The sequence below is a fragment of the Benincasa hispida genome, chromosome 11 (assembly GCF_027475165.1).
Source record: "Benincasa hispida cultivar pf3 chromosome 11, pf3_genome.v1.1, whole genome shotgun sequence".
NCBI lineage: Eukaryota > Viridiplantae > Streptophyta > Magnoliopsida > Cucurbitales > Cucurbitaceae > Benincasa > Benincasa hispida.
Window position 1 is genome coordinate 11675343 of NC_143488.1, and position 12431 is coordinate 11687773.

The window sequence follows — 12431 nt, forward strand, 5'->3', positions numbered from 1 at the left end:
ATAGGGACAACCCATACAAACTCCCTAATGAGAATCAACATACCGTTAATCCCTAAGTTAACTAAGCTCGTTACAAAAGTAATTTACTTAGTTAATTGTATTACGTTCTTGGATTGATTAATTACCAATTCTATCCTAATGCATTCTCAATCTTTAGGTTTGTTACAAATTATGTGATTCTAGATAGCTTAGAAATCATGGAATGATTCAAACTAAAACCTATTGCCACTGAATTAAGCATACTTTCAATGCAATTATGGACATAAAAAACACACATAGCAAAGACAAACATATAAGAAATTTGAGTCATCAATTCATCAATCCTATATGCTTGTGCTATAAATTGAATCAAAGAGTAGAAATCCTAAAGAAATAGAAAGATTCAATAAAAAAATCCATAACAAATCTCATAGAATTCAAGAAATCCTTACAAACCTAAAAAATTGATGTCATGGCCTTCAATCGTTCATCAAATCTGACTCAGGATGCCAAGATTTAATAATTACAACTCAAAATTAAAGGAAATCTCATGGGTTTTGGCCTAGAATGACAAAAACCGAGCAACATGCTTTATAAGATGGTCTAACTCTTCTCTCTCCCTTACCTAATTTGGAAAGAAACAATTTATATTACAGTTGCAGCATTGCAATGCTATTAGAAGCGTCGTGATGCTTTTGTCCATCCAGCCCTCGAGCATTGGGGTAGAGGCATGACGTTGTGTGTGACACTTGCTTGTAGCGAGAGTGCACGTGCGCGAATGCGTTGGCGTTCTGTTAATCTTCGCAGCGTTGCAACTTTAAGAGTAGTGTTGCGACGCTACTTTGTGTACGAGCCTATTACCTTACAATGTTGCGTTATAACATCGAGTGAGGGTTGCAACGCTCGCAACGCTCCAGTCAGGGGTATTTTGATCATTTCTTCTCCTTTGAAGCCCTAATGCTCAAATCACCTCAAAATTGTTTTAAATTAACCCCGTTTGATATCTTAAGCTCGATTATACCTCTTTGTTGCTCAATACTTACAAAATAGCATAATTAACATGTAAAATCATTTAACGAGCCTAAATTAAGCTTAGGAAAATAGTACTTTTATAGCTCTAACAAACACCCCCAACTTAATTCTTGCTCATCCCGAGCAAGGTAAAAGCATACATTCAAGCAAATATATTCATTCTCACAAAAACATGCTTGCTCAAATTGCTAAGGTTGTTACTATAGTCTCAACATTCAATTAGAATAAAATTTGCAATCAAGAATGAAATTCGATTACAACCAATCAATGAAGCACATTTTTAAGAATGATTCTAAATCTATTCATTCATGAGTGAACCTAAAGCTTTGCTAGTTAGGCTCGCACAACCCGGAAAGATTTTATAAGGTTTTCAATTCGTTTTCTCCCTATTCTGGTTCGATTATCAACCTTGGACATGCCAAACTTGCAAAAAAGGGCAACACTAAGATAATGATGCCTAAACTCTCACACACAAAACATAGAAGACATTTGTTTTACCTAGAGGACTAGCTTTCACACTAAACTGTAGAGAATCTATCCACTCTTTTCTCGCTGGGCTCTAACTAGATATGACGAAGGTAGTTCTTTTCACCTCTATCCATGCACACACACTCGCTATATATTTTTTTGCAGACAAGCTAGCGATTGCCTCATTTTTTTTATATATATTTTTATATTTTTTTCAGCAACTAATTTGCACTTTCTCTCTTTTTTTTATTCACACTAGGCTCTTTTTTATCTACTTTATTTTGTTTTGCTCTAAAACAAGTAGAATTACTCCAAAGTCAAAGGTGAGCCTTTCGGGGTGACAACAGAAATATAAACCAGATAATACAATTCTAAGCACAATTTTGCAAGAGCAATAACTTAAAAATGCATGATAAAAAAATTGGGCTAAAAATCATGATTATGCTCTCCTAACATTATTTCATGCAAAATTTGAAGGAAATCAGACATGAAGATTTCCATGAGCAGCGAAATGATCGTTCCAAATTACATTCGTATTTGAACATAAACAATTACGGTCACAAACGGAAACTAATTGATCATGCACAATACGAAATTACAGCATGCTTTCAATAAGATCAAGGGATAAAGTATCATACCTTTGAAGACTCATCTTCAAACTCCCTTGATCATGAACACTCGTTACGACTCCAAGCCAGCAACACATGAACGCTCGAACACAGCACGATTAACAGCGAACTCGAACACAGTGATCTCCAAGATCACGAACACAGCGAACGACCTCCAAAAACCTCAACTTAGTTGAGTTGAGTACGACACCGCCATAATGGCTACCTTGGTATTCTCAGTGTGAGAATCCAGAAGTGTGGGCTCTGTATGGACTTGGTTAGAGGAAGAGGTCGGAGAAATAACAATCGTATAAACGATTGAGCAAGTGGGAGATGACAAGGTCTCTCGTATAGACGAATGCCCAATCATTTAACAAATGCTCTGCGATCGTTTAGAAAATGGTCAACTGAGTGAACTATCGTGTAGTGTCATTCCACGATCGTTTAGTCTCTCTTCAGCTATCGTTTAGTGAATCCTATTCACTTGACAACGATATCGTGAGTCTATCCGAGAATGGAAACTCTCACAACAACTACTAAATTTAGGAAAATATTTTTTCTTTTATCTCACGGTTATTATGAAACTACCAATAACCTCCCACTTAATTGGTTATTAAAGAAAAGAGATAATTATCCAATAATTAATATTATTATAAATATATATGATAACCAACTTACCATAGTATATTTATAACCTATAGTTTTAATATTTCATCTCATGAAACATATAAACCATAACTCTTTTTCTATTTTATGGTACTTAATGTAAATCTCATTTACATTAATCCTCCACTTGATGTATCTCATACATCACATCGATCATATCATATATAATTGAATTACCTCTTGTCACTTTGAACATTTCAAATCAACACCAAGAACTGATTCTCAACTTGAATCTATTGAGCCACCAAGGGGACCTTATGGACTTGTAGCTCGAAGCTCCAACGGTACGTGAATAACTGACTAAACTCTTTAGTCACGAGATCTACCATCCATGAACTGCTAGACACTCCACTAAAGACCGACAGCTGAACTCTCCTTACTACAGATATATTACTGTAACGACCCAAATTTCTAATATGTTTCTAGTATGCTACTTTATGCATGCATAGGTTTGGCAAAACATTTTTTTAAAGAATAATAAAATAAAAGAGATACAATTTTTATTTAATTAAATAATGCTCAAATAAGCAAACGTAAGAAATCCTAAAAAAAATTATACCGTTTGGGGTACCCCTAACCCAACTTTAAAATGAATAACAATTAAATAAATCAATAAATAAAATCAATGAATATTTCATAAGATTTTAAAATGCCTAACTCCTAAACTAGACTCTAGTACATGAAACCTAAGTGCGGAAGCAGTAAACAGTCCAAATGGCCAGGTCACAGATCTCTCTTGTCATGCGCCAATCTATGGTTACCCTTACCTGAAAAAAATGAAAAGAAAAGGCTGAGGTGGCCTACTACTGGGCTCACTAGTGATCTGTTAGTCTTTCCATTGGACCAAAGTGCACAAGGGCATCATAGGCGTAGGCATAGGCAAAGGCATAAGGGGCGAACCCGAAGGCACGCTTTCATAAGTAGTGACCCCAGAGGTCACAAACATAAACATAAGTGGTGATCCCAAAAGGACACCGTACATAAGCATAGGGTGTGGCCTGAAGGCTCACAACATGCGATGTGCATAGCCCAATGGCAACACTAACAGTCACTGAAATCTCAAACAGACATAAGCATGAAAACAAGGTCATAAATCATGCCAAGATCATCCAATAGTTCACAATTTATCCATCCATCAAACTTTGCAGCGACATACAACATTGACATACTGTGACATAAGCGTAAGCTTTTAAAATTTTCATCTGACCAACAGGCATATCAAAATATTTTATTTCAACTAAGGAACCAATAAGTAACACATGCTTGGGATTGAGGGAAAACTGGTAGTAAACCACTTACCTAAGTTTGACCCAACGAGCAATTCAATGCAAGAACAAAAGCAACAAAACCCACACACTCGAACAATCTCCCAACACCAAAAAAAAAAATCGTCCAACCTGGCCACACAAATAAAACAACAGTTTGACACAAAACACAATAGCATAACCCAACCTTCAAAAGCTTTGAAACTGCATCCACTTACCTAAGGATACCGAACTGTCCGAACGGACTTTCACTTTGCCTAGTAGCCACCTTCACCACTACTAGATTCTGAAATCAACCATCAAAAGAAGAAAAAGTTTAGGGGTAAGGATAGCTTTGGCCCAAAACAACCGATGACAAAGGGCTACCAAAAGAATCCGAAACTCAAACCCAAACTAGAAGGTCGGGCAGAACCAACCCCGATTCGACGACAACTGGAACTGTCTGTGTTAGGACAGGCGGATGACGCTTGGACTGGGCTGGCGGTTGGCGAACTTGGCAGGGCGCGACTGGAGAAGATGGAAGCTGAGTGCGAGCAGCGCTGTCCTAAGCGGCCAAGCAGCTCAAACCTACAGCGGGATGCACGAAATTAAAAAGAAGGAGTTTCCTGACGCGCGATGGTCGTCGAACGAAAGGAGGTGCGACTGCGAGCAGTTAGACTTGTGGCGTATGTCGGACGAAACGAAGCGCGACTGCGAGTGGCTGGACTTGCGGTGGACTCCTCGTGCAGCTGGACTAAGAAGATCGGCTGGGAAGAAAAGAAAAATTTGGAGAGGCGGCAACTACTGGGAGGAAGAGAAGAAGAAGAAGAAAATTCTTTTTTTTTTCTCTACTACACGCTTTCTGAGGCACCCTATTTAAAAAAATACAAACCCTTAACCCTACTTCTTTTAGGAAAAGGTAAAACAACCCAAAAGTAAATAGATATAAACAACTAAATAGATAAATATAACCCCCAACTTCTTTTGCCAAAAACTCCAACCACTACTAAAATATTAAGAAAAACCTAAACTTTTCCCTTTAAATAAAAGAAACGATCAATTGCACAGATTAATTCAAATCTTACCTAGATTTCAGGGCGTTACATATTATGTGTCCATATCAACCAATCAGCAGTGCGATAACCCTTCATAGATCGCTCGTAAGTACAGCTGAGCCAATAACCGTTATGCCCCTGTAGTTACATCTAACTTCTTAAGTACCACTGATCCCTCTAATGAACATAAGTCATAGTCCTACTATGACTGTCCTCTCTTCCAAAGAAAAGTTGTGGCCACTATGTTCAAGACCCGGAATCAGCCCTTAAAGGAGCAATCTATCTATTTACCCCTGCTTCGGGGATGGAGTGAATTCTATCTTGTGTAACTGAGTTTCCAACTCCCAAATCAGACAAGTGCCCAAAAAGGTAGGTATGTTGAGTTGGCAATTTGGCCACTCTCACCCATACTAATCAAAAGACCGCCCTCAAAGGCAGAAGTTCCCAAAACACTAAGGATTGAGATCATGTCACCTATGGTCGTTTAGGTGAGATGTAAGTCTCCAGTATCAACGGTGTTATATATAAAGACTAGTCATCTCGTGGTCCGGTCTTATGCAAACTCTTTGTATAGGACACCCCTACTCGCATGTCTCCACATGAATGGTCAGGATCTACCATTTATAGTAGTTTGCAACACTTGCAAACCTCTATAAAACGGGTCGTATCCGTAGTGTCACAAGGATCAGGTATCCCACTTTAATCCTTATACTACAGACCTGTTTAGGTTATCACTTAAGGCATGATCCACTTGTATATCTCATATATGCTTAAGTATTCATATAATAACTTTGGAGCTTTGTTTATTGGATATGAGTAAATGCCAAGTAAAATAACTCTTATTTTATTCATAACAATGTGTAAAGTTTACAAACTACGAAACTCCAGGAGAATTAGGACACCAATCCCAACAAATTTATCATAGGAAAAGTGCATCATAAACCATCATCATAACAAACTAAGCAACAGAGTAAGAAAACAATTAAGCTCACAACATTGTCCGAGCACAACACTCAAGGTCCCCAAGCTAATATATAAACACTACCCAATGGGTACCCCACCCCCAACTTAAGTTGATACATTGCCTCAATGTATCTTTACTCTATGATCTATGAAAAAAAAAAAAAAAAAGACAAGGGAACAAAAAAACTCCCCTGTAAACGTTCTCGTGCACGAGGTGGTGGGTAGGCTGCCACTCACTTCAATTTGGTTCTTCTTTCTTTTTCATTTTGTCAGGCCAGATTTATGTCGTCAATAAACCCAAATCCAAACAAATAAATTTATAAAATCACCGAAGCACTACTTATACTACTAGGTAGCACAAATGGCAAGCACGGGGTCAAACCACATAAAGGCCAAGAATTAGGTATCTCCTATGCTAAATTTGACTATAGAAAGCAGTAAAAACGGGGGTTTTGGTTTGATTGACAGGAAAACTAAATGCAGCAAAGTAAGATAGGCTGAAAAAGAGAGAGATCGAACACAAGATTACCTTCATTAGTTTAGAGATCATAGGGATTTCTATGAATCAAATAATCAATTAATTAAAAAAACAATCACGAATTAACTATTTCTCAAGTCTAAACAAATGTAGGGACAACCCATACAAACTCCCTAATGAGAATCAACATGCCGTTAATCCCTAATTTGACTAAACTCGTTATAAAGGCAATTTACTTAATTAATTGTATTACGTTGTTCGATTGATTAAGAAATTTAACAAGAATGGCCAATTCTATCATAATGTATTTCCAATCTTTGGGTTTTATTATCAATTAGATGATCCTAGATAGCCTAAAAATCATGCCATAATTCAAATTAAAAACTTTTGCCACTTAATTAAGCATGCTTTCAATGCAATTACGGACATAAAAAACACACATAACAAATACAAACATATAAGAAATTTGAGTCATCAATTCATCAATCTTATATGCTTATGCTAGATATTGAATCAAAGAATGAAAATCGTAAAGAAACATAAAGATCCAATAAAAAATCCATAACAAATGTCATAAAATTCAAGAAAATCCTTATTAATCTAACAAGCTGACGTTGTGGCCTTCAATCATTCATCAAATCCGACTCACGATGTCAAGATTTACAATTACAACTAAAAAATAAAGGAAATCTCATGAGTTTTGGCCTAAGATAGCCAAAACCGAGCAACATACTCTCTAAGACAGTCTAACTCTCCTCTCCCTTTTACCTAATTTAGAAATAAACAATTTATATTGAAGTTGCAGTCTTGCAAGGCTAGTAGGAGCATTGCGACGCTCTTTTTGATCTAGCCCTTGAGCGTTGGGGTAGAGGCACAATGCTAGGTGTGAAGCTTACTTGCAGCGAGCGCACGCGCGGATGCATTTGCATTCCGTTAATCTTTGCAGCGTTGCAATGCTAATGGTACCGTTGTGACACTGCCTTGTATATGAGCTTAGTGCCTTATAGCTTTGCATTATAGCATTGAGTGAAGGTTGCAATGCTCCGTTCAGGGGTATTTTGGTCATTTATTCTCCTTTAAAGCCTAGGTGCTTAAATTATCTCTAAATTGCTTTAAATTAACCCCGTTTGACATCTTAAGCTTGATTCTACCTCTTTGGTGTTCAATACTTAATGATGTTTACATGCACGGGATGGTAGGTAAGAGGTCGACTTCATTTGATTCATCTTTCTTCTTTAGGACTGATAGCTTGTAGAAATAGAAGCTATTGTAGCCTTTTACTTAGAATCATGAGGGTTGATGAGCAGAATATGTGTTGATATTGATAAGAATTCAGGTGAAAAAGTGAGCTTGCATCGATCAGTAATGAAAATCCCCACTAACCCAATATCATTCGTTATTCTGCGTCAAATTATCTATTTTTGTAGCTATCGTAGGAATAGATCGCATACGTTGATCCCAAACCATCGCAAAGTTGATCGCATGCGTTGATCTTTATAAAGACTAGTTCATCGCATGGACTGCTGCAGCTATAGAGTGATAACCGGGAAAAGAAGATCGATCGCAAAGTGGAATGCGTTGATACTTTAGAAGAATCGATCATGAATGCATACCTTTGGAGTATCAAAGAAATAAGATGATGCTGACATTTCATCTACCGCGTCAGAAGTGGCAGTGATTCAGAGTGGGACTACCAATATTGTTGGCGTTTGAGCTCTATAAATAGAGCCTTGGAGCCCAATTCAAGCCATCTGAGTCTCTGCCTTGGGCAAATTCTTATAATCATATATGAGAGCGTGGACAAGAAATTTTTTTAGAGTTCTTCACTTCCATAATTCCGAGTGACAATCGAAGCTTCGTCGGAGATAGAGCTCGAGAGAGACTACTCCACTGCCCATCCATGCCACCACCGGCAGCCTTGACATACATCTGATGGAAGTAAGAGATTGCCTACATCTAGCCCTCCACCTCTCTTCTTATCTCTGTATTGTATTACATTTTGGCTTAAGACATTAATACATTTTGTAATCAATGCATCTCTTTAGTTTCTTCAACCCCATCTTCATTATCTTTTTCTACTTTATCATCTTTTACTTTCATCACAGTTAAGTGTTGATTGTAAGAGTTATCACATACTCAATCATGCGATATAGAGAAATGATGCATGTAGCAAACCACCGAGAGGTGTGCGTTACGCGAGTATAGTGAGTCAATCCTCTTTGCTTAGTGTGAGGCTATCGCAATGCTTGTCTATGAGCTGATTAGCTATAACCAACTACCCGAGAGAGTAAGTAGTGGAACTCACTAAGTAAAGTAAGCAGTGTTCCTAAAGATAGGAATAATCTTATGCTCAATGTAACCATACATTATAGAGATATAAGCATGTGGCTGACCACCAAGAGGTGTGTGATGCTTTAGTATGGCGAGCTAGGATTACCTTTGCGATCAAGCTTAATGATGCGGTGAATTTATCCTTTCCACAATTCTATTTTTCCATGCATTTATTACACATTAACAGTTGTCGCATCTCAACCAGTTCTCATAGTCAAACTTCCATTGCTCAGTCTATTTAGTTAGGAGTAGAAGTAGCGCATAGTTAATTAACTTCTTTCGTTTTATTTTTATTCACCACCTCAAACGCATTACTTCACAAACATCATTTAGTTACAAGTCCATGTGTTCGACCTCGGATCATCCCGAGAAACTTGCGTTCTCATTATACTTGGCAAAGGAGCAAGAAAACTTGTGACAGGAATGCATGGTCATCGCATACACGATTAACGCATACTACATACTCTTCAATTTTAACGCATGACCATTAACGCATAGAAATCAACGCATATCATGAGATTACATTTTCCTTTCACCAAGTTTTTGGCATCGTTGCCAAGGACTTGAAAGCTATTAGTTTGTTAAGTTTTATGTTTTCGCAGGCACCTTTTTGGTCTTAGGCGTATTGTGGCTTGTGCGACCAAGTTGCAAACAATATTTGAATGAAGGTGCTGCGCCCGAATTCGATATTGACCCTGAGATTGAAAGTCTATCTGTCCATGAGTTGGAAGCAATCTTAGGAGTGTAGTAACCGCCATGCGGCCAATGAATGTTTGAAGCTCTGGTGGTCGAGACAACGAGTTCCTTGACCTAAGCAGCCGTGTCCAATCTTCTGCATGGAAGAGTCCTTGCAGTGACTTCACTCTAATTCCTCTGGGGACGTCTTCTACTCTATCTTTACTTTTCTTTCCTAGTTAACTTCTTTAGTTTATTTATTTGATTATTTTCGTTTTGGATTTGCGGCTACTTTTCTTAGATATGGTGTTGCGATCGTTCCTTTTTGATGCGATCATAATTTCCTCTCAGTGTGTTGTTTCGAAAGAAGAATTCTCTCCATCATTCAACGTATGACTATTTCTTCTGCATGAATGCTAAATTATTGATGCAATTGATATTCTGCTCGCATGTTTCTTTTTTTGTTATCTTTCATGTGTTATTCTTTTGAAATTCTCCTTTGCCTGTTTGCTTTCTTTTGCGTTGATAGATTAACATCCACAATGATACCTATGTAAATTCACTACATCCACTAACTAAACGTTGCATGGCTCACCTCGCTTTAGTAGCTTCTTCAAAGTTTGACAGTCTTAAGTTTTATTATGTGCAAACCTCTGCTCAAACCTCTTTTACCGCATTTCTAAAGAGTTTGTCTTTAGCTTTTTGGCATGGTCCCTACCATTCTCTAAATTTGGGGGTGGGAGTGGTCTGGGCAAATGCGTCCATTTTAAACATTGCGATGATTCTTCAAAAAAAAAAAAATCATAATAAAAACTCCACTGTCAGCGCAAAGGGGAGACCTAAGCTGATATGAGTTAAAGTTGTGAAAGGTATCTCCCCGTAGTTGGATACTTTGCATGACACCAGTGCAGGTAAGCCAAAACAAAAGTAGGTGACCAAAATCAATGCATGATAATAACTCCACTGTCTAGCACAAGCTAAAATTAGCTAAGATAAAAGTTGAGTTGAATATGGCACGCAATCGAAGTTGGATGCTCGCATGACACCCATGAGGGCAAGCCAAAACGAAGAGCGTAACTAGGTTTAACGTTTCAATTTAATAATGAATTGCAAAGCTTTAAATCGGTTTAGACGATCACATTGTAAAAAGCTAAAAGCAAAGTTGTCTGCGATGAGTAAACAATTTTGAGCGGAGGCTTGCCAGAATTAATCTTAGGGAATATCTCTTAAAATAAGTGGCTAAGTTTGAGGAGAGTGCTGCTACAAAGGTTAGAGGTGCAAGTGAATTATATTTTGAGAGGCTGATCAACGCAAAGGAAGAGTTAGAGGGTAAGTTTTGAATTTCCTTAGTATAAGACATACTTGAGGACAAGCATGATTCTAAATTTTGGGGTGTGATAGCTTGTAGAAATGCAAGCTATTGTAGCCTTTTACTTAGAATCATGAGGGTTAATGAGCAGAATATGCATTGATATTGATAAGAATTCATGTGGCAAAGTGAGCTTGTGTCGATCAACAATGAAAATCCCCATTAACTCTATATCATGTGTTATTCTGCGTCAAAATGTCTATTTTTGTAGCTATCGCAGGAATTGATCGCATGCGTTGATCCCAGACCATCACAAAGTTGATCGCATGCGTTGATCTTTATGAAGACCAATTCATCGCATGGAATGCCACAACTATAGAGTGATAACCGTGATAGAAGATCGACCACAAAGTGGGTGGAATGCATTGATACTTCAGAAGAATCGATCATGAATGCATACCTTGGGAGTATCAAAGAGATAGATGATGCTGACATTTCACCTACCGCATCAGAAGTGACAGTGATTCAGAGTGGGACTACCAATGTTGTCGATGTTTGAGCTCTATAAATTGAGCCCTTGAGCCCAAATTCAAGCCATCCGAGTCTCTGCTTTGGGCAGATTCTTGTGATCACAGATGAGAGCATGAGCAAGACATTCTTTGAGAGTTCTTCACTTCCACAACCCTTTCCAAGTGACGACCGGAGCTTCGCTGGAGATAGAGCCCGAGAGAGACTACTCCACTGCTCATCCATGGCATCACAACAGCCTTGTCGTACATTTAATAGAAGCAAAAGATTGCCTACATCTAGCCCTCCATCTCTCTTCTTATCTCTGTATTGTATTTCATTTTGGCTTAAAACATTTGTAATCAATGCACCTCTTTAGTTCCTTCAACCTCATCTTCATCATCTTCTTCTACTTTATCATTTTTTACTTTCATCACAGAGAAGTGTGTGTTGCGCGAGTATATTAAGTCAATCCTCTTTGCTTAGCACAAGGCTATCACAATGTTTATCTATGAGTTGAGTTGCTATAACCAATTGTCCGAGAGGGTAAGTAGTGGAACTCACTAAGCAAAGTAAGCAGTGTTCCTGTGGAATGTATCAGCAACAGCGGAAGTAACAAGAATCATTTAAGCACTCTAATTCATTAATTTTGGCAAAATATAAAGCATGTTGTTGCAGAAAACAAGTGAGTTTCATGACATACCTTTGTAGAACCTCTTTAAAGCACGATCTTCAGCTGCAATCTTCTCCAAATCTTGTTGCGGACCACCTCAAGATCTTCCCCACTATTCTCTTGGTGCTCTAGATTGAGTTGTGGGACTCAAAACAAGTTTGAATCAAGGGATGATGGAGAATTGCTTATAACAACAATCTTGTTGAAGAACACTTTCTTCAGCACGAATTTTCTCTAAAATTCTCTCTTGATTGCATGCCTCAAATTCACTTCAATCTCTTCAATATATTGTAGATCATCATGCAAGGAAGAGAGTTGCATGAGTTGCAGTTCATGCTTGGAGTTAATGAAGAAAAGGAAATGGAAAATGTGTGAGCATGAAAAAGATGGATAATGGAAAAACTTATTTTTCCATTTGTGTATTTTTTTTTCCAGTTTTCCAA

The 12431-nt window shown here is 37.8% G+C and overlaps 2 long non-coding RNA genes across 2 annotated transcripts; both read right to left on the reverse strand.

Moving 5' to 3' along the window:
• Nucleotides 1–381: 381 nt before the first annotated feature.
• LOC150032384 (uncharacterized) lies at nt 382–3520 on the reverse strand. Its single transcript, XR_016524235.1, has 2 exons — nt 2118–3520; nt 382–933 (listed from the first exon to the last, which is right to left on the reverse strand). It is a non-coding gene; the product is annotated as an uncharacterized LOC150032384 (long non-coding RNA).
• A 323-nt stretch (nt 3521–3843) lies between these two features.
• On the reverse strand, nt 3844–4899 carry LOC120091560 (uncharacterized). Its single transcript, XR_005485741.2, has 3 exons — nt 4435–4899; nt 4237–4304; nt 3844–4150 (listed from the first exon to the last, which is right to left on the reverse strand). It is a non-coding gene; the product is annotated as an uncharacterized LOC120091560 (long non-coding RNA).
• Nucleotides 4900–12431: the final 7532 nt, after the last annotated feature.